The sequence below is a fragment of the Triturus cristatus genome, chromosome 5_2, assembly GCF_964204655.1.
Source record: "Triturus cristatus chromosome 5_2, aTriCri1.1, whole genome shotgun sequence".
In the NCBI taxonomy this organism is placed as follows: domain Eukaryota; kingdom Metazoa; phylum Chordata; class Amphibia; order Caudata; family Salamandridae; genus Triturus; species Triturus cristatus.
The window spans coordinates 618,078,296-618,100,523 of NC_140588.1; the positions used below are offsets into that span (position 1 = coordinate 618,078,296).

Genomic DNA, 22,228 nt, shown 5'->3' on the forward strand with positions numbered 1-22,228 from the left:
GCATGCCAGCACTCCTGATTTTGGAAAGGACTCAAGAATTATTTTTAAAATATGGTTTTATTTTAGCTTTCCCCTGTTTACAAATCCCCCACGTTAATAAAAGTCAAAGGTGAATTAAAACGCCACAGTCTTGTTTTATTAGGTCTTCCTCTTCCTTGTTTCCAAATATTTACATTTATGGCTTATTGACTCGGCTTCTTATGACGGCACCCTTCTTCGTTCTGCTCCCTTTAGCCCAAATTAGTGGGATTGTGTAGTTAATATTTCCATTCCCAGCACATATATTTTGCTTCCACACAAATGAAGTGCCATTTTATCACAATGCCTTTGTCAATCGCCACTGAATTTCTGGCTTTGACCCTACTACATCTAAAAGGCTCATCAGATGTCTAGGATTTGCTGCCACAGTTTTTGGACATATATCACACATTCAGACACCTTTACTCATAAGTAACTGAAGCCCCAGTTTTGAGAGAGGATCATGCAAGTAAAATGGCACGTATTGCATTGTATGCCACACTTGCATACATCCCCCCTTCTCTCATGAATCTACTTACCTGTGTGGCTGGCATTTCTTTACCATGGCAGCTGCTGTACTCGATCACGCTCATTTAGAGTGGGTAAAAGGCCAGGAGAGCATGTGACTTGGAGTAGCATGTCAAACGTTTATGACACATCTGTTTACATAATCGTTACAATAATTTTTTGCTATGGCACACGCTGCAACACTTTGGCTTAGTGTTGTGTTTAATATTTCAAGCTGAGCCCCTAACTGTGCCCTGAGGGACTGTCGGCGTGTGGGTATTGCGGGCCGGAAAGTCAGACGAGGAGGCCAGATATAGTGGGCTATAGTGTTGTTTTATTGAACAGAAGTTCTGTTTACACGGGTGGAGGGTTTAGAGGTAGCTGTGGAAGAATCCCTCGTCGCGGTCGTCGGGGTCGGGTCGTCGGGGTCAGTACTTCAGGGACGTCTCCGTTCTTGGTTGCAACCGGCGACAGTAGACAGGGCGGGTGCTCCTCGGAGGACCGGAAGAGAAAGAAAGAGGAGCCGTTAGTCCTGCTGGGACTCAGATGAAGACGCTGGCCCCGTTACCAAAAGGTGAAGAGGAGAAAGCAGACTGTGTGGGAAAAGGGGTAAGAAGGGGAAAGGCAAGGGGTTGGTACAGGAAGAGTGCTCGGAAAGGTTCGTGAGACCAAGCTATGTACACGGTGTAGGGTGCTGTACACAATTTACAAGGTGGCGGGACGGGATGGTGAAGAGAGAGACGTTATATACAAGGGAAGATTACGTATGTACATAGAGTACTTTAACAGACTGAGGGTATGGTGGGAGGTACTCACGCGCTCCGCCGTAACTCTCCTCCGAGTTACGGCCGCTCTTCAGCTTCCTCCGTGGGACTCCACCAGTCTTCCGACCACTCCTCGAGTTCTCCGCTTCCGTCTTCGTTCTCCCCGTTATCGCCAGCCGAGAGTTCCTGCCACGATCTTTCGACGACTCCAGTCTCTTCGGATCCGCCTTTTCTGTGGGCGTCTGGTTGTAGGTAGGCGGGACTTCCGGGGCACCGGGCGACTCCTTCCGCTCCGTCGTCACTCCTGATTGGACCCTGAAAGAGAGAGAGGGGTGGGGACTCCGTTGTCACGGACGCTTTGGAGATCCTTCGGATTTGTGAGTCCTGGAAGGGATAGCTCTGGAAAGGAGGTAGTCCGGGTGGTGGGCGTGAGGGATTGGGGACCGGGGGAAAGGATCCGTCACAGGGACCCAGGATGATCTAACCAGTTCACAATTCGTTGCATGCAGATCAGATCAAATTGCATCACCTCTTTTTAGGTCGAGCCTAGACAGTGCTTGCTCTGTCTCTTCAAGACATGTTGTATATACTTTGTGGGCTTAAAGTCTGTTCACTGTTTTCATTGGTCCATTTCAGTGTCCTTTAAAAAGCCTTGCTTCTAAGTGGTTATTTTTCCTATTTGTCCCTTCTTTGTCATGGTTTGTTCCCTGCCATGGAGCAGCCTCCTTTTACTTGTAGCATTCCACGTGTCCCATTTTAGTTAGTGGCACAGGCACTTTTTTTTTATCTGAAAGAGCATTTCACACAAGTGTTCGTGTTTTGACCAGCTACAAGCTTTTCAGTAAACAGGGCTATTCATTTTGGTCTAATCTTGTCACATTTGCTGTTCTTTTAAAGATTGAGATCAATAGGTCAGAGGCTGTTTCCGTAAGTGCGCCTGTTTACTTTATTTGTTGGACTTCAAACTGAGAGAGCCAATGTTTTCAGGCTGCGTTTGTGTTTTTTTATGCCAGATGATTACTAATGGTGTTACTGTTGAGGAAAAAAAATGACATTCTGTCCGATACAACACCAAATACTGTGGCACGCATGTCGCACAGGCATCGTCAGTGCCTTAGTGCAAGGCAACTGAAGCAAAACAGAAATTGTGATTTGGAAAGTTTCCTTTCAGGGCTATCCTTTGAAAAATGCTATCCAAGGCGCTGATTAAATGACCAAAATTTTCAGTGCCCAGTGAGACATGATTCTATCGGACAGTATCCATACTTCCCACCCCTTTTAGGCCTTACTGGTCTCCCCTTGTGCTTTCACTACAGGCTGCCTTGTTAACCATTGAGCACCTTGGGGACAATGTTCATGACATCATTGCAGAACAAGGGTGATACTTATAACCACTTCTCTTGTTTGGAACATTGAGGCCTTCATCAGACGTTTTCCATTTTCTTCACTGAAAGTAATATTTTACACCTTCTTTTGTTTGATCCAAAGAGACCCCCTTAAAGGGCAGCACTTTCGTTCACACATGCACCACTCCTGACCTTTGATGGCGCGTAAATTTCACCTATAGATTTAAGCATTAATAAATGACAAAAGCTGCCTTGGGTTTCAGACATAAAACTGCATTTAAAAAGTGGCACGCAGACATTTGGTGCATGAAAAGTGAAAAAGTAAATAAGCCCTGACAGATGCTTTCAGTCTAATGAATCATGTAAAAGATGCCCAACTAATTCATGGTTAAGTGAAATGTGTTTAGTTTAGATTTGACATCACTATAGAATGTACATTTAATTTGGAAAATGTGTTGTGAACTTTAAAAGTAGCACATATATTTGTGCTGAATTAAGACCTATTTTAAAGTGTAGAGAAAGCTGTAATACACAGCTCGTTATTTAGTTTGCTTTGGGAAGCCTCGGTGTAATTCCTTGAGATAAGAATGGAATGCCTGCCTCCTCTTTTCTTATTTCTTCATGAAATACCTTTCTTATAATTTATGGCTGGTACCTGCTTTTGTCAGTATTCAGTTGTTTAAACAAAGCCTTATTCATTTAATAAAATAGACAAACTGCAAAGTACACATTTTCTTCTGAATTATTATAACATATTCTCACAGTTTCAGCCAAATAATACTTTCTTGTTTGAGTAAAAGTTTTCTGTTTAGTTGAAATACATTGTTTATTTAGTAGGAAGAGGAGATGAAATCATTTAGAGCAAAATGAAAATGTGTTACAAGAACTGGCCTGATTGAGGACGTAGAAACTTTCTGCAACTTCAATTGGACGTAGTACAAAGATCCAAAGTCAGTGGGCTTTTGCTTATTCTTTTTTAGCAGGATGCTTGCAGAATCACACAGCTTTTTTTGAGTTATGCAAAGGGAGGAGGGTGCCGTTGGCAGCCTCTGGGGAAGACAGCAGACAGGCTCAGAAGGAGACGCGAGAGCGAAGGAAGATTTAGACCACAAGTTTTATCCTTTGATTAACTGTCTTTGTAAAGACTTATTTGTCCTATGCTTATTTCTCTTTATGGGAGATTTTGCAATTATTAATTTAGCTTCATGCCAAGATCACTCTTGTATTATATTTCTTTAACTCTTTATGAGTTCTGACTAACATTTATGCCTCATTTTCCATAGAAATAAGGATTTCTTCCTTTATGGAGAATTTTGTATGCAATCTATGATATGCTATGTATTGATTCTATTTTTTTCCTATTTCAATTCTGTAACCTGATTGATATCTGACTAATGAATGAAAAGTCAAAGAAACTTATATTTTGATTGGAAAATAAATCCCTTTAACAACTACTCACAACTCATTATTGCCTTAAAATGTATTTGCATTTGATTTGCTCATGTTTATGTAAGTCTCCTCTTTGATCATCTCACGGTGGCAAGGTAATTCGCCTTAAGCGGAAAACAAGGGGTAATGGTGTTTTTGCTAGGAGAGATTACGTGAAATTTCCTCTCCATCACCTCTAATTAAAACGTGGTCGTAAAACTAAGGAAGTAACTTTGTGGGCCATTAGCCCCCTTCTCCACAGTAGACTCGCAGCAGCATGACAGGGCTGATATGCTGCTGGCGGCATTAATTGCGGCAATCTGTGGCAGATGCCTGCATGCCTGGGCTCTGTTTCTACAAAGCCAGGCACAACGTATTCCACAATGCACCCTTATCCAGATCACAGGCCACCCCGTTTGATGTGTAAACATCAGCAAAAGCTGCTCTTCTAACATGTCAGATGCAGGATGCCGAGCCTAAACAGCAGCACATTGTCAGTTTTCAACAGCCTTTAACAAAACTAACTAAAATAATCACAGTCGGGAAATACAAGCTTACATGTCAAACTCGATTGCGTGGACAAATGATTATTTTAATTTGGATAACCATACTCACATGGATAAGTAAAATTACAGTTTTCCCTCAACTAATTAAAAGGTCTTTTCTGCACTCCACACAAGGACAAATCAGTACCTGCAGGGTTTGGTCCTCCATTTTCTCTGTGGCAGATTGCCGAGCTAGCCTTCCGTCACGTGTTTACTCTTTGGTGGAATTCAAAATGCATGCCCGGAGGTGTGATTCTCTGCTCTTTTCCGTGATAATTAAATAGCAGATCCCTCAGGCCATGGGAAAGTTCAGAAAAGCCCAAATGCAGCATGTAAATCATCAATTAATAATCCGCTTATTTTTAACGTCTCTGGAGTGTGGTACATGGGAACATGTGGACCATGTCTGTGTTCTAAATACAGGCTAACAATAGGCCTAACAGTACAAAATCCTTGGGTCTATTGCTACAACTACTAAAACCGTTAAACTGAGAAAACTGACTGTTTTTTTATTGTAATTTTTAAACTTCAGTGAATTTAGGCAGTCTTTCTGCTCCACCGCAGCCTGGTTCTACAACATGGCAGGTACAAGGAACTGAGGCTCTGCATCGTGCTTGCCTTATCCCAAACCACATGTTATTTTTTAATTCTACCATTTTTCAAACCACCTGCTTTGGATTGGCTACTTCTAAAAAGATTAATTCCCCCTCTGTTCCTGATCTGGGTGCTTACCCAAAATGGGATAATCACACAGAGACATAGTGAGCCACTATGCATCAGCTCAAACGGCACCCACGTGAGAAACGTAAAGACCAAATTAAGGGCGCAGTGGGCATCACAAATGATTTAGGAGGAAAAACTTGAGTCAAGCTTTTTATAAACCTCACCACAACAGGTGATATGAACAAGCATTGGCAAAGCCAATAGGTCTAACCTATGCAAGAGCCACTGGCTTTGCCAATATGTTTTAGCCATGTTGTACACCAGCCTGGCTGCTGTTCAGCAGGTCTAAAAGCTACTGGTGTAGAGTGGTGTGAAGTGGAGTAGAGTAGAATGGAGAGGAGTGGAGAGGAGTAGAGTGGAGAGGGGTAGAGTGGAGAGGGGTAGAGTGGAGAGGGGTAGAGTGGAGAGGGGTAGAGTGGAGAGGGGTAGAGTGGAGAGGGGTAGAGTGGAGAGGGGTAGAGTGGAGAGGGGTAGAGTGGAGAGGGGTAGAGTGGAGAGGGGTAGAGTGGAGAGGAGTCGAGTGGAGAGGAGTCGAGTAGAGAGGAGTCGAGTAGAGAGGAGTCGAGTAGAGAGGAGTCGAGTAGAGAGGAGTCGAGTAGAGAGGAGTCGAGTAGAGAGGAGTCGAGTAGAGAGGAGTCGAGTAGAGAGGAGTCGAGTAGAGAGGAGTCGAGTAGAGAGGAGTCGAGTAGAGAGGAGTCGAGTAGAGAGGAGTCGAGTTGAGTAGAGAGGAGAGGAGTAGCACAGAGATGAGTGGAGTAGCAGAGAGAGGAGTAGCGGAGAGGAGCAGAGAGGAGTGGAGCAGAGGAGAGGAGCAGAGAGGAGGAGTGGAGTGGAGGAGATGAGTGGAGGAGATGAGTGGAGGAGAGTGGAGTGGAGGAGAGTGGAGTGGAGAGGAGTGGCGGAGAGGATTAGAGAAGAGGAGAGGAGTATAGGAGAGAGAGGAGTAGATGAGTGGAGGAGTGGAGAGGAGCGGCGCGGAGCGGGGTGGCGTGGGGTGGCACGGAGTGGAGCTAAGTGGAGAGGAGAGGAGTGGCGCAGGGCAGACCAGCAGGGAGACAACTTAGTTATGACTCTCACGGATCTTCCCCTCACACCAACACAACAAAGGGTACTGAATAAGGGTCTGGGTTTTTTCCCCACGAACATTATGGACAGTTTCAAGGTACGCCAGGAACTTTACGTTTTTTTTCGTTCCGTGAGACTTAATGTCTTTTTTACAGATCAGGAGGATAGATCAGAGAAAAGGGGGGACACAAACTTTCGCCCTAAGTCAACTTTCACACCTATGAACTCGGTATTACCGAATGAAGTTATCACCTTTGAGAGGGCGGTTGTATTTGACATAAACAAATTGGGTGACAACCATAAACAACCTTTCAGGAATATCATGAGAGAAGAAAGGGAAGCCCTAGATGACCTAAAGAAAAATCAACATATAACTATAAAACCCGCCGATAAGGGGGGAGCAATAGTGATTCAACTAAAAGAGGTATACGAAAATGAATGTAGGAGATTATTGGGAGAAGAGAGGAATTACAAAATTCTTCTGAGTGATCCTACTCCAGGACTTAAAAGAGAGATCGGAATGATGGTAGAGGAAGCCATAAACAATGACTGGATAACAGAACACGAGGCAGGCTTTTTAACAAAGAAAGACCCTGTGATACCAGCATTTTATACTCTACCAAAAGTACACAAAGTAACTAGACCTCCACCAGGAAGACCAATTGTGGCAGGAATAAACTCCATATTGGAGCCCTTGTCACAATTTTGTGATTTTTACTTCAACCCCTTGGTGCAGAGTAGACGGGCATACCTCAAAGACACAACGGAAGTACTCAATCTTTTAACAGATATGGCCTTTAACCCAGACGAGTAATTTTTGGTGGGATTGGACATTGAGTCCCTTTATACCATGATTCCGCAGCAAGAAACCTTGAGTATGATTGAGGAACTTCTATTTGATCTGGATTGGCAGTATCAGACCCCTAGACCATTTATTTTACATCTGGCTGAATTGGCTTTAACTCGAAACTTTTTTGAGTTTAATGGAGTACTTTATTTGCAAACCCATGGTACTTCAATGGGTAGTGCCTTTGCACCCAGTCTAGCGGGTCTCTATGTGGCAACCTTTGAACAAAAATACATCTGTAACGCAGAAAATCCATGGACTAATAACATACGGGTCTGGAAACGGTTTATAGATGACGTCCTCCTCATTTGGAGGGGTGACGAGACATCTATAAAGGAATTCATGCAATGGTTAAATGCACAAAACCAGTTTTTACATTTCACCAAGACTATCACCAAGGAGAGTCTTCCTTTTTTGGATCTGGTCATTTCCCCTTTGGAGGGCAAATTGTCTACGAAAGTCAATCATAAGATCACAGATAAGAACGGACTTTTGCATTTTGGGAGTTTTCATCCCAGAGCCCTACGGGAAAACCTTCCGGTAGGTCAGTTCCTGCGACTTCGCAGGAACTGTTCTGAACCAAATGAATTTAAGACAGAGGCAGCACGCCTAGCAGGTAAATTGGATGAGAGAGGATATCCAAAACAGATTATCAGTTGAGCTCGTAAACGAGCATGGAACTGCCCTAGAGAGGCACTGCTAACTAAAGTAGAAAAACCAACTAGTGATAAGATAGTTTGTGTGACGACTTTTAATACCTCTTCCACGGCTATCAAACGTATCGTCCTGAAACACTGGGGGATATTAAACTCCAGTGGCCTCAAACTTGAGAAACCCCTTTTTGCCTTTAGGAGGGGCCAAAATCTTAAGGATCAATTAGTACATTCTCGCCCACAAAACAGTGTCCGGGGGGCTCCCCGGGAAGGTGGGTTTCTACCACCGGTCACGGGTCATACACAATGTGGGTCTTGTGATGTCTGCCCCCTGACCAGAAATACTAAAAATACCCTTGGCAACAGCGAGTACATACCAACTGTAACTCATCCAACGTTATTTACATGATCAGGTGCCCGTGTAATCTCATTTACATTGGGATGACCTGTAGAAAGATCAAGGTGAGAATCATGGAGCATAGGAGCAACATCAGGTGCTCCAGGACCAACACACGTCTCACTCTGCATTATGCGGAGAAGGGGCATACAACACAGGACATATCTTGGACTGTATTGGATAAACCCACTATCAGACCTTCGGTAAGGGATCCCTCACAATTCCTCTTCTTACGGGAGCAGAAGTGGGTATATCGTACTAAGAGTCATGAAACGGGACTTGATGATATACCGTGGTCTGCCCTAGGGAGAAAATAACCCAGTATTGGGGGTAAAATGCATCTGGTGAACCTGTTGGGTATTGTTTAGTATAGAACATGCCGGTGATAATGAATTGGAATAGTAGGTGATGGGCCTTTGTCTCAATAGAAGCACCAATATTATTAAAAATATTCTATCAAATATTGTGTGAGAATGAGCCTTTGCAAGATTGTCCCTGGAATAAACAACTTGATTAATGAGCTCACTCTTGGAGGTGAGGCTGCTGTCTATGTTAATATCCGTGACTATAGGTATATGTACACAAAGGCACCTTCTAATTACACTTGGTTGCACCAGGAAGGATAGTGTTCTAATCTCTAAGGTGATACGTGCATTGCTAGGTTGGACGATTTATGAGCTTATTCCCGAAGGCGAGGCTTTCTTCTCTTTTACGAATACTCCGTGATAACAGGTCGATGTATACAAAGACTTTTTCCTCTATATTGGGTTGTACCAGGCAGGTTAGCGGTATAGTCCAATAGGTGATTACGTGCCTTGCCGCTAGGTCACGCATTACGTGCATCGTCACTCGCACGCATCACGTGACATGGTAGCGGAAGTGTAAATACGGAGGGCACGGTATCCAGAATATCTACTCGGCACCAGGAGAGACGGAATCCGGAGGCAGCGCACCACTCTTGATGAAGTAAGGGGGGATGTGGCCAGAAATTGAGGGGGGCGAATTACATCCATGCCATAGTCACTCGAGGTTACAACTTTGGCACTTGAGTATGCAGTAATAACAGAGAAGCCTCATTATGGAGAGCAAAATCCTGCTCCTTTACTATATGTGTGGGGGGGATATATACGTTTATCCGAACACATAAGAGTCATCAGGGTCCTAAGGGGACGTGAAATAGGGTAGCGTTGTATATTTTTAATAACGAACAAGATATGAGGTTTGGCATATACACGATACTGACGGATTGTTTAAACACGAGTGAAACATTATATGAAGGTGTATGTCAGCCGGAATGAATTACGAACCTAGGAATTGAATACACTCTGTGTTTTCCCTCCCGCAGTGTGTGACTACAGAGGGTCGCTCTCTAATCCAGTGCCTTTTTAAGCAAATTGCTTAATAAACTCTGGTAAGCAATGAGTGAATCTGGATATCGCATGATCCCATACGAATGTATTGAAGACCTTTTTACTAAGATGAGGGTAGTAACACCTGAATACCCTCGGAATACATGTGGGGATGTTGAAATGTGTCTTTCGCATGTGTTTCGGCACGTTACTCCTTGTGTGTGATGCACAAAAATATATATGGAATTTTATTTGAATGGGTATTAAGCACAAAAAAAGAGTGTGCTTTGAATATACCACTGGGAGGGCCACTGTTTGCCCGTTGAACTATGATGGTGGATTGAGCACCACATAGATTATAATTTTGGCTACACCAAATGGGTGGGCGGCAATTTCTGTTGTTTGTTTGAGAGCACACGTGATTAAGATTTTGTTTTTTTGCTTTATGTGGAAGTCATTTTCGCATTTTTTCTTTCAGTTTCTAATCTTTGAAAGAGTAAGTTATAAGAGGAACTCCAGACTGACAGGTGGAGTATAACCCACAACAGTGGGTAATAACTGGGGTTTGGCAAAAGGGCATGGGGATCTAACTTGTCCTGAGGAATGCCGGAGATTTAACTTTGAACCAGCAGAAACATGTCGACTGCTATGCAGAATGGAGGGGTGGTGAGCACTTAACTAACTCACTCCACCACCATCCATTTGGTATATAGTCTCTTCACATATATATACCATTTTAATCTGACAGGGGAATCCAGGAATAAAATTATTATAGAGATATCCCTGGTTCAGTTTTAAGACTCATCTTTTCTGCACTAAAGGATCCAGCCTTTTTTTGTTTGTCTCTATCATTGTTGTACTGTCTACCCCTCCCTATTGCTCCGCCTCTAGCGTTGGTTTGCGCAGAGGCGTTAGTAGCAGCCCGATGATGAAGCATGCCACAACTTGTTGTGGGTGAGGGCAGTTTTCAAAAAACATGTGTGCTTTCTTTAAACATTCAGCAATTGCTATTTGATTGAGGCCGTTCTTCCACCCTACCTCCTGTTTTGTGTGGTTTACTTAATTCTTGAGGAGGAGGAGGTAGGGTTTGTACCTTCTCCCCCTTTTCTTTATTGTGAGTAATACAGGGCAGAGTGGCGCAGGGCAGAGTGGCATGGAGGTAGTAGAGTGGAAGGAAGTAGAGTACAAGGGCGTAGAGTGAAGTAAAGCGGCATACAGTGAGTGACGGAACAGAGTGAAGGAGAATGTTGTGTAATGGCATTGAGTGGTGCAGAGTTGAGAAGAGTTTTGCAGAGTGAAGTGGCATAGAGTGGAGCAAATTGTGTGGAGTGTCATAGAGGACGTTGCGTTTTGGTGTTTGTTGCCGCTGGAGAAGGGGACTAGCGGGAATGAGGCCCTTATTGGCCTGCATGTTGCCTGCCAGACCATGGACCCGGTCTCAAAAGGACTAGGGTGACTTCAACAGTGGCTGGGGAGACTTTAAATTGCTACACCAACCCCATAAAGTAGCCTTGGAATTATCTAAACTGGTGAGTAAACTGTTTGGCAGGGGTCAAAAGACTCAGGGAGTGTGCTGTGGGTCTACTTTCTTTTAAATAATCTAAAGCAGAATCTGTTTTTTCACCAAACAGGCATGAGTCATCAAAGGCCATATCCATGAGAGAGGCCTGTACGTCTCCAAAAAATCCTGTGAAGCACATCAATGCAATTTCAGAGGCGCACCACACTGGTGCCAACTGCCCTTCCCAGATAGTCAGTAGTATAAAGGCAGGCACAAATCACTTATTTGGCCGAATGTTGACCATTCTGAATGGTTTGAGCCACTGAGGCCCAGAGGTCTTTCGAAACCGCAAGTAAGATTTCGCTGGCCATGTCTCAGAGGGCATAAGTATATCGGCCTAATAAGGAGAATGCATAGACCGACCTTAATGCTAGGTTTGTTGAGGATAACAAATGTTTTCCAAACACCTTAGTTCTCGTAGACTTCCTATCTGGAGGAGTCATAGGGAATAAATTAGGGTTCATTGCGTAGGCTTCAACTAGCAAGGTGACCCTAACTTAGAAGGAATAGGAAGCGTAGTGAGAAAAATAGGGTCACCAGTAGCAGGTATGTACATTTGGCTACCAGCTTATTCACCAGTGGGAAAAAACACAGCTCTGACCGGGAGGTCATTAAGATGTGACAGAGGGCCTCATTGAAAGGTAGCAAGGGATCAGATGTGGTAGGCCAAGGATGTAAGATTTCCCAAAAGGACATTTCTTGTTTTCTCAATAGAGGGCAGATGCAGGTCGAAGACGTCAGCTGCTGGTCGAATGAACACAACAAAAGATACACTCTCTTCTGTTGGTGGTCCAAATAGCGAGTTGAAACCCTATATTAGCGAAAGCATCAAGCCCAATGGCATCTTTTAAGTCCATATAACAGCTGCCATAGTGAGGGGATTGATCATCCCCACCACTATCATCTCTCAATGGTGGTAATCTTTGGTCAGAATCGGACCCAAAAAGAAAATGGAGCCTCTGAAGGCATGTCCACCCTAGTAAAGTCAGGCTGTATGGCAATCTATAGTGCTTGAGAAATTTTGTGGCGTGACATTGGTTGGGATCCAGCTGAAGTCTGTTCATTGTCAGACATCGGAACAAACACCAAATCCTCATTCCGCACCTGTGGCATAGGCACTGGCATTAACAAAGGCGGAACCAACGTAGGTTAGAAGCAACAGTGGAAAGTCTGCACTGGGGTCTTTAAGGAGCCTGCAAAAGGTCTAAAGAGGTCATGGTGGCCCAGAATTCGGATCTGCCAGTGGTAACACAACCAAAAGCCCCTCAGGGTCCTAGGGGTTCAAAGGCTTACCAGAGGGAGCCAGAATAACACCAAATATCTGTAGCTTAGCATCACACTACTGAGCTCTGCGTCTCACAACATAATAAATGCAGCTCAGTGGTCCTCAAATACAGCATGGAAACCCTTACCACATAGGATCAATACAAAGAAAACCTTTCCAACCACACACCCAACATGGTGTGTATGCTGCCCCAGGTAGGCTAGCAGTCCAGCGACCCACTGAGTGGCAGTAAGTGCTATATAAATAGTACAATTCAAAACAATATAAACTAGGAAAACTGCGCAGATTATCATTTATATTTTTTTTAACTTCATGCAGAAAGCAAGTATTTGCCAAAACGTATCCTTAGCAATGTCTCCAACTTCCGCTTCCCCTTGTAGAAACACACATTGCAGTTTACCCATTCCTTTTTTTCCGTTTTTACTTTCTGGTATTCATAGTCTTGTTTTACCATTATAAATACTGGACTACAAGTTCCATAATGGAATGAAAACCGGATTGTTCTGATCACATGTGATGTTCAACTACTTGAAATACTCATTCTCATTCTTGGGCTAGTAAAATCTTTTGGAAATGGATGGAAGACCAGAGCACCTGAACGCTGGCCGTTATTAAATCCAGCCTTTATGTTTTTTTAAAAATCTTTTTGGAATGCAGAAGTGTATTAGGATGTTGGGTACTGAACTAAAGTTCTTCGGCATCCATATTTGGTATTAGTCAGTTTTACTTGTACGTCTGTGACCTTCCCGGTTATGAACATATGGTCACCAAGCCAGAGCTGTAATCAATATGTTCGTGTAGGGGGATAAAAAGCAAACAAAATACTAAGTTCTTTTTGTTGCCATTTGTCAGATGTCCAGGCAGCTAGTTTGTGTTCTCACTGGACAACACTTGTAAAAACCAGAAGAAGAAAACAAGCATTGGCATAGTCAATAGGTCTCGCCTTTTGGACCTTATAAGTGTTTAGCCATGCAACAGTTGCATAACTAAATACTTATAAGGTCCCAAAAGCGAGACCTATTGGCTATGCAAAGCGGCCCTGCGGCCGCAAAAGTGAAAGTGATTGCGATCGCAATCAAACATCAAAGCGGCCGCAAAGTAATCGCGGTAAAGTGTGGCGCGCGCGCCCGCGCACATGCACTGTAGCTCTAGGCTGGCCTGGTAGCACTTTTTGGAGCCCTCTCAATAAGTCTCGCCAGACCAGCGCATGCGCTGGGTCAGGCGAGACCTAAAAACCACTCGTCGTTGCCAAAATAAGTGTAGTGAAGGATGATCATTGAATCCAGGTAGTTGATAAAGTATATTTATTTTAAGTAGATGTTACAGGAAAAGAGTACATTCATTAAGTAAAAGTAAAGGAAATAAAAACCCCACCAGGAGCAGGAGGGTACCAGCTCAGCCCTAACTCTCAACTGAAATCCTAGAGCACTGCAGCATTCTATTACATCATCATGATGTCAACATTCTACAAGGCTAGGCAGGAGACTATGGGGAAGGAAGTGTGAAGTGCAGTCACTACACACGCTCAGCGCTAATCACGTCATTAGGTTATTTTCCTTTACTTTCAACCATGCTGCGCTACTGTACAATATAGCTAATACACATTGACAAAGGCAATAGCTCCTGCGGTGCAGACGAGGCCTATTGGCGTTACCAATGCTTGCTAACACATGCCAGGAGCTCGAGTGAAAAAAAAAAAAAAAAAAAAGAACACGGTCATCGCTTAACATTTCCAATTGGCCATCCGCGGATAGTTCCTTGGCTGCCAGTCGTAAATAATAGTAAAGAGGAAATAGAAACGTATCAGCAACTCTGTGTCTGTCATGATATATCTTGGGCTAATCAACCAAGAGATTATCGAGCGTGGCACTTACCTCTCAAAGTGATTTTGAACATCCAATCTGTCACTTCAGCTTCTCATCAGTCTTTCTGATAACTATAATTTGAGAAGGCGTGGGACGGTAACCAGGAAGTTGATTTAAAACTGATTGGCAACCTAAGTGGCGGAATTAGGAAGAGCTCAGCTGATCGCTTTGCAATTGGGTTAACAAACACCATGTCCCGCCCCAAAAAAAGACAAGCCCTCCACCCACTTCTGTCCCGGAAGAGCTTTAATGCTCCGGAAGGCATAGCTCATCCGCTGGAGAACCGGCCTGAGTTACTATGTTATGAATTGCAAATTCAGCCGCTGCTAGCCGTGGCTCGTAGGAAATCACGATTGCGCACGAAACTGCACCTGTGGAAGACCTGAGCAGCGGGGCCTACAGCGTCTCTAACCCGGTCAGTGTTCAGGGGCAACTCACCGTGAGAGGCTGGGCTAAAAGATGGTGCTTCAGTGGGCGACAAAAGATCAAAACTAGCGTAATAGCTGCTTAATGCTTTGAGCACTACCCCCCCCCCCTCCCCCCAGGTCGCGGAATTTCGAGGCGCCAAGGCAAAGATGAGCGGTTCCCCCTCCCCCCAGTTTTTCTGTTTTAAATTATAACAGGTGTTGCATTCTCTAGCACTTTACTGCACCCGGAAATGTCTTAAAAAGTGTGTGGGGTATTATATCAATTTGTAAAGCCCAATATGCAAGTTGCATGGGTAATAACTTATAACATACATGCCAACACTCCCGATTCCTGCAAGCAAAAACCCGATTCCTCGGGGTTTCAGCTGACAGGGCTTGGTAATGTGTAACGTGCTAATTCTTCCAGCAATAGTCAGAATGGCGATGCAGGGGCTCTAGAAGGGGTGAAAACCAACAAAGCCCCATTAACAACCGAATGGTCTTTTAAACACCTGTGAAGTACTGGTAGGGGGGGGGGGGGGGCGGCGGGGGCGGCTGTGTGTGTGCTCGGAAGCTGTTTCAGCCGGGGTTGACGGGGGAGGGAGGAGGGTGTATGCACTGACCGCAACCTGCCAGGCCAGTGCACGACTCTTGCATCCCCCTTTTTCTCTGCCTGCCATTGCGCTCCATGCTTCTGAAAGGTGATAAAAAAAAAAACACGTGAATTTGCTTTTAAATGTCCGATCCTGCAGCAGCACACTTCCAAAGTCCATACATGACAGAAACCCGATTGAAGGCCCCATTCTCCCGATTTTTTTATATTTTTTATTTAAATCTCCCACTTTGCTCTTCTGAAATGTTGGCATGTATGCTTATAATACTTAATGACCACTGTATCGAGGTTAGAAAGTGATGCACATTTTAAAGGTAATTTGACCTGCAGTGCAAGGAACCTTATCCAAAGACCTTTTTTAAAATGTGTATGCATAGCAGCATTGACAATGGACAGAATGAGAATGTTATTTAAAGACACCTTTACAAGGGTTGAAGGAATTGAGGGAGGTTCTTACTTAAAAGAATCTTGAAGTATTTGGTGCATGTGTTTTTTAAAGTATACGGGACAATGCGTAATCCGTCTTTCATCCTTTTCCTGTAATGTCGCGGGACAGGCTGTTTAGGTCTCGCCTAGCTTTGCGAGGCATGCAGTATATACTGTACTCCACTCTCTGCCCATTGACTTTGGTCTTAAATGCTGCCTTCCAATTGGTGAGCCACTCCACCGGGGCTCACCAAATCACTTTCAAATTGTACATAATGTATATACTTTAAAAGTTTCTTTCTTTGAAATGCCTTCTGTGTAACTTATGGGTACTTATGATTGCTGGGATTCCAAAATAAATTACACTCACTTCGGCCGAAGTGAGTGCGACTGAGATATATTGTCTTGTGGCTATTATACCTATGCAACACTGTTAAACTGAATCCATTTAGGGTCTCATCATATATCCCTTGTCTTTGTTTTTGATTAATTCAAGCAAGTCACACTTTCTTGCAGAGTGCATATTGTCTTTTATAAAAGAGCTTCTTGTGGGTATTGTCCTAGGCCATGATAAGTTTGTTTATAATGCTCCATTCCAGTATGTCTGAGTGCTGTTCTTAATTTGCTGCCCCCGTATTTGATTTATGCCATGCTTAACGTGTTGTCTAAGGGTTTTGTATGCTAGTCTGGATTTGATTTATTTGTGTGTGTGTGTGTGTGTGTGTGTGTGTGTGTGTGTGTGTGTGTATATATATATATGTATATATATATATATATATATATATAAAAGAAAAGGATCCAAGACGACACGGCGTGTTGTCAGCTCTGGACAGTTGGGACCGTTTTTGAGGGGGCAGTATACGGCAGCGTCTGTGAGGAGGTAACTCTGTGAGACATTCCCACTTGGGCGGAACTGTGTGGGTTAGTAGCGAAAAAATGCCCACTGGGGCGCAAGGCAGCACTGCAATTACCATCATGCAATTCACTTGAAACGAATATAAATTGTGTCATGTGACTGCCTCTTATCGACTGACTCCTGAGGCCTGTGAGCAAGGGCGCAAGGCCCGAAACGCGTAAGGCCACTGATGTTTCCTGGTTTCCTCCTTGTAACGCTGCAACCCTCAATAAATGTGTGTTAACCTACCTGGTGTGCGGATCCACTCGAGGGCAACCTTTTCTTTTATATATATATATATATATATATATATATATATATATATATTCTACTGGCGGTCGCCAGTAGATAGTTATAGTTAGGACCGTGTTTCCATAGGAAATCAGAAAATTCTATTTTGAATAACTTTGGCGCCGGTTGACGAATCCTCGCGAAATTTTCAAAACTAATGGGGAGCTCCGCTCAGCTCCTACCCTGAAAGTCTCGGGGTGATTCGTCAAGCGGGGGCCGAGAAAAAAGGAGGGTCCCAAAACGCGTTTTCCCCATAGGACCTTTAGTCGAAGGTACAGCCCGAACGGCTGAACAGAATTACTTGAAATTTGGCAGAGAGGTAGTCCTCAGGTCAGGCATGTGCCTTTTGCATGTATGGAGTCAATCTGTTCAGTAGTTACTGAGAAAATTGCAGTTAAAAGCACATAAATATCTATAGGCGCACACCCTAACGTGCGCGAGCGTAATTCTGATTGGTGGTTAAATGTCAGTCAACGTTCGAATCGGTCGAAATCAGGAAGTGTCGCCCGCCATTTTGTTTGTTTTGGGTGCGAGAGTGAAAAAGAGAGGTGGCGAACATGAAAAGGGGGCAGGGTAGAGAGTTCCTGACCTCCTAGCCTTTGTCAGGGGTCCCTAAAGGACCCCGAAGGGTGAAAAAACATTTTTTTTTTAAAATCGCGGGGTGTGCGTACGGTGAAAAACCTTAAAAAAAAAAAAAATACATACATAACTTAGCATTTAAAAAAAACGTACAAATTCACTTAAACCATAGGTTTCACACACGTTATAGTTAGGAATTAGCTTTTAAAAAACCTTGCAAATTCACTTAAAAAAACATAGGTTTCACACATGTTATAGTTAGGTGGACATTTCACTCGTAAAAAACCAATGAAATTCCCCTGTTATAGTTAGTTCAGATAACTATAACTCGCGCAACCGCCACTCTATCATAAGGATGATGTCATCAGTGATGTCATGAGTGATGCCACTGACCATGTCATGAGTGATGTAATATGTGACGTCATGAGCAGTGGATTGCGGGCGCGCGAGTTATAGTTATCTGAACTAACTATAACGGGGGCATTTCATTGGTTTTTTACGAGTGAAATGTCCACCTAACTATAACATGTGTGAAACCTATGGTTTTTTAAGTGAGATATTGGAGTTATGTTGTAGAGTCGTATACCCTGGTGGTACATTGTAGAGTCATGTACTCTAGTGTGCAACCATGCACCCTGGTGTTATGTTGTAGATTTGTGTACTCTAGCGTGGGGTCATATACCCTCGTGTTACATTGTACAATTGTGTACTCTAGTGTATGGCTGTGTACCCTTGTTACACTGTAGAGTTGTGTACTGTGATGTTTTGTACTCTGGTGTTACACTGTAGAGTCTTTTCCCCTAGTGTTGTGAAGTGTCTGTCCTGAGGGGTTGGGGAGAAGAGTAGGGGTTGTGTTGCACCCCAATGTGTTGCACCTCAATGTACTAGTGTGTTGCAAAAGGGTGTGTGTGGGTGTTGTACCCTACTGATGTGAATGTTGTACCCCAGTGATGCGAACGTCTTTACCGGCATTATTAGTTACACAAGTCCTGCAGAGGATTACATGGTGTGATTATTAATATATCTAATGTTATAGGACTGTTTGATCATCTATTTCCATCTTTACCTCTTTTTAGGTAGACCCTAAATAGCTCTTGGGCTGTCTGGAAGATCTGTTGTATGTACTTGGTGTGGGCTTTTGGAACATTGCCCAAGGACTTGGCTGCTTCCGCTTTTGCTTAGGAACGACTTATTTTTATTTTTTTTTTATTTTTCAAGCAACTACCTCTATTTACTTGTCTTAATAGAAAACGATCAGCAGAGGTCAGTGATATACCAGAATCTCTTTACCCAGAATAATGTGCTTCACAGCTAAAAACGTATAAGGTCCCAAAGGCGGGACATATTGCATTTCAAATGCTTGTTAATTATTGATTTGTTTGTTTTTAATTTACACTTCCATCTGTTGTCCTTAAACATCATCCTTTAACATTTTGCCATGGTACCTGGTCTGATATTTTCAATTGTTTCCCTAAGGAGAGGAGTTGTGTTGTGAATTGAATTGTTGCTATGCATCCTCTCCTTAGGTACCAGTTCCCTGCTGCTCAGCAAGTATGAGCGTAATGTAATGGTGAGGAGTGCCTGGTGTGGATGAATGTCAGTTGGAGAGAGTGGGCTGAGTAGCAAGGATGCGGTGTCCGGGGGGGTATTTACCATCTTATTTAGGGAAACAGCCTTTACAACAAGGCAAATACATCGCATGCCTTTGCCTCGATTTTTCTTTTTGGCACACGATTATGTACTTGCATTGCATGCCAATACCACATATTTAAGGTAAGTGGGGGTCTCCCCCCCCCCCCCCTACAAATACATTGTTTTTAAATGTAAAAACAATGCGTGGTATTGGCATGCGATGTAAATGCATAATCGTGGTAAAAAAAAATGCTTGTTAAGAAATGCGATGCAAAGGCACGCAATGTATTTACCAGCGTTGTACCGTCATACAACCCTTGTTTATTGCCTGTAACTAAGACTTATCTTAAGCAAAAAGTCTTCTTATAACCTCATTACTGAAAACTTGCTTACAAGTGGCCATCTTCGTTTAAAACATGTGGCCTATGTAATTAAAGGTATGACTTAATACATGTAAACTAAATTACTGTGCTTCACCAAGGATGCCACCAATCAGTATTTTGATACCTCTGTGAACTATCCTTTATTGCATTCAGACATATCACATCCTAATGGACATGTACCCAAAACAAGCCAGCCCTTTTGCCTTTTCCAGTGCTTCTTTGTAGTATCAGATAAGTGACTAACGACAATAATTTTTTGTGTGAATAATTGCATTTGAAAATGTTTCGAAAATATGGACCTGGGAATTAAACATTATTAAGGTATGTGGAAGATGCAGTGTTCTAAGTAGTATCTCAATACTCCTGTTCCTTTCACACCGTTTTTCTCTGCAGCCTTTTATGAGCTTTTCCCACCTCATTTTTTCGAAATCCTCAATGTGTATTTCACACCTCATCTCTTCCCTATTCCTCTTTTTATTGTCTCCTGCATGTAGTTCCTTGCATCTCCTTCACATCTCCATCCCCCAGCGCACGCACACACACACAACACACCCGCTCATCTGTAAGCAGTGCATTTACTTATACTTTTTCATGGTCGGTATTTGCACTGCTGTGTACCGCTTTTGCATTGTATCGCAATTACAATTGGCACACATGACCATTGCCCTGTCATCTGCAGAGAGGCCAAGGATTGAATGAGCATGTATTCTGAATACCTTTATGGCCTACTGACAGACACCGTGGGAAACAAGCACTGCCTTCAGCTTCAACTCCAGAACTCTTAATCGTGGACCAGAAAAAAGCGAATACTCCTAAAGAATTCAAGGTTACATTTATTTTGTAAATTTATTTTTGAAAAGTTTTATAAAGTGCGAACATGACCTGGCAGGGTATCCGAGCGCTGTACATCGTCGCCTGCTAGTTAAACTTGAGCCGGAAAGCATTATCGAAAACCTACGTATAAACAGATGACAGACAAACGAAAATAGACATTAGCATCTAGCACAATAGGTAGATTGCAACGAAGGTCAGGTAGGTCAAAGTTGTGAGGTCATCTATTGACTCACATGTCTATTCATGATCGAGCCTTTGATTACTGACCCGGCAGGTAACAGAGCAATGTACAATGTTGCCTGCTTGAGCAGGCAGAAAAGCATTGAAAACTATGCAAAAACAAACACTGAAAGCATAATAAGGCAAATGGAAATGAACATTAGCATCATGAACAGTAAGCAGATTGCGACGCAGGTAGGGGAGGTCATGGATGTAGGGTCATTTAAAAAAGTTTAAGAAGTTACAGAACTATTGTCTCCAGTGGCTCTTCATGAGCAGGCGTTTGGCTTCTTTTTAAAAGAGGAGGACAAAGGGATTGTTCTGATTTCCCCAATGATAGAAATGGAGGTCTCTAGTTGGCAATGGTTTGCACCTTTGACCAAGTAGGGACCCTTCCCTCTAGTCAGGATAAGGGAGTTACACTTCTAAAATAGCCCCTGCTCACCCCCTTGGTGGCTTGGCACTAGCAGACCGGCTTATCTCAGAGGTAGTGTGTAAAGCATTTGCACATAACCAACAGTAATACAGTGAAAACACTACAAAAGGACACCACACTAGTTTAGAAAAATATCCAATATTTTTATATATCCAAAGCAAGACCAAAGCGATAAGAATCCGCATACAGTGCTTTAAAAAAAAAAAGATCTACTTTGCAAGATATCCTTAAAATTGCAAACATTTCTCAAAAACACAGTTCTTCTGAGTCGGTAGCTCCGTCTGGGGCTACCGCGATGCTGAGTCTAACAGTTCCAGCCGATACTCCTGTATGAGCTAGCTAAAGCGTGGACAGACTCGTGAACAGTACCTTTCTCCTTGCAGCTGGCTAGTTGGTTGCGGTTGCGTTGCAAAATGGAAGCGGTGCAGGGTGTGGTGCCCTCGCGATGTGGTGCAGGCAGCGGCTTGGTGACGATCGTCCAGATGACGTCAGTGAGACCAAGGCTTAAAGGGCGAGGCGGTGCTCGGTGCGGTTCTGGCAGGTTGAGGTGCAAGCGACCGAGCCCGTTAGCGGGAGTTGGTGTTGGTCAGCTCAGACTGCTCTGTGGGACGAGGCGGTGCGTCGTGAAACTTACGAGCAGTGCCCCCAGCCACAATGTAGTCAAAGGTGTCAGTCAGCAGGCAGCGACGACGTAGGTGAGGCTGGGGTGGAGAAGTGAAGCGGTGCAGCGTGGGGTGTCCACAGGTCACGGTGCAAGCTGCGGCTCGCCGGCGGCGGCTGTCGTCGGTGAGCCAGGGTTGCGGTGGGAGATGCAGCGGTGCCTTCTGTGGTGCCTTCAGGACATGAAGCAAGTGACGTAGTCGGTGACGGAGTTGGTTGCTTTTCCATTCTCTGTGGCAACTGAAACAGCGGTGTCAGAAGCTGGTGAAGTCTTTGCAGTCACTGAGACTTCAGAACAAGAGGCAAGCGCTACTTTAAGCCTTTGGAGATACTCAGCACAAGTAAAGAAAGTCCAGTCCTTTCATTGCCCAAGGCAGAAGCAGCAACTGCAGGCCAACCCAACAAAGCAACAACACAGCAAAGGGGCAGTACTCCTCCTGGCAGCTCTTCTTCTTGGCAGGTTCCTTGATTCCAGCGAGGTAAACATGTGAAATGTAAAC

The 22,228-nt window shown here is 43.8% G+C and overlaps 2 protein-coding genes across 5 annotated transcripts in view; one reads left to right on the plus strand and one right to left on the minus strand.

Annotated features, from left to right (window-relative positions):
* LOC146829082 (magnesium transporter NIPA2-like) overlaps positions 1 to 14,546 on the minus strand; it is a 116,011-nt gene extending 101,465 nt beyond the window's left edge. For both annotated transcript variants that reach the window (XM_085607707.1, XM_085607706.1), the window contains exon 1: positions 14,363 to 14,546. The gene's annotated coding sequence lies outside the window, so the exon portion shown is untranslated. The remainder of the gene's footprint in view (positions 1 to 14,362) is intronic.
* Positions 14,547 to 14,597: 51 nt separating this feature from the next.
* The window catches only part of TAF7L (TATA-box binding protein associated factor 7 like), a 122,788-nt gene continuing 115,157 nt past the window's right edge, over positions 14,598 to 22,228 (plus strand). For 2 of the 3 annotated variants that reach the window (XM_085607709.1, XM_085607708.1), the window contains exon 1: positions 14,598 to 14,768. The gene's annotated coding sequence lies outside the window, so the exon portion shown is untranslated. Of the gene's footprint in view, positions 14,769 to 18,808; positions 18,828 to 22,228 lie in introns of those variants that run through there. The other variant, XM_085607710.1, reaches the window with a different exon arrangement.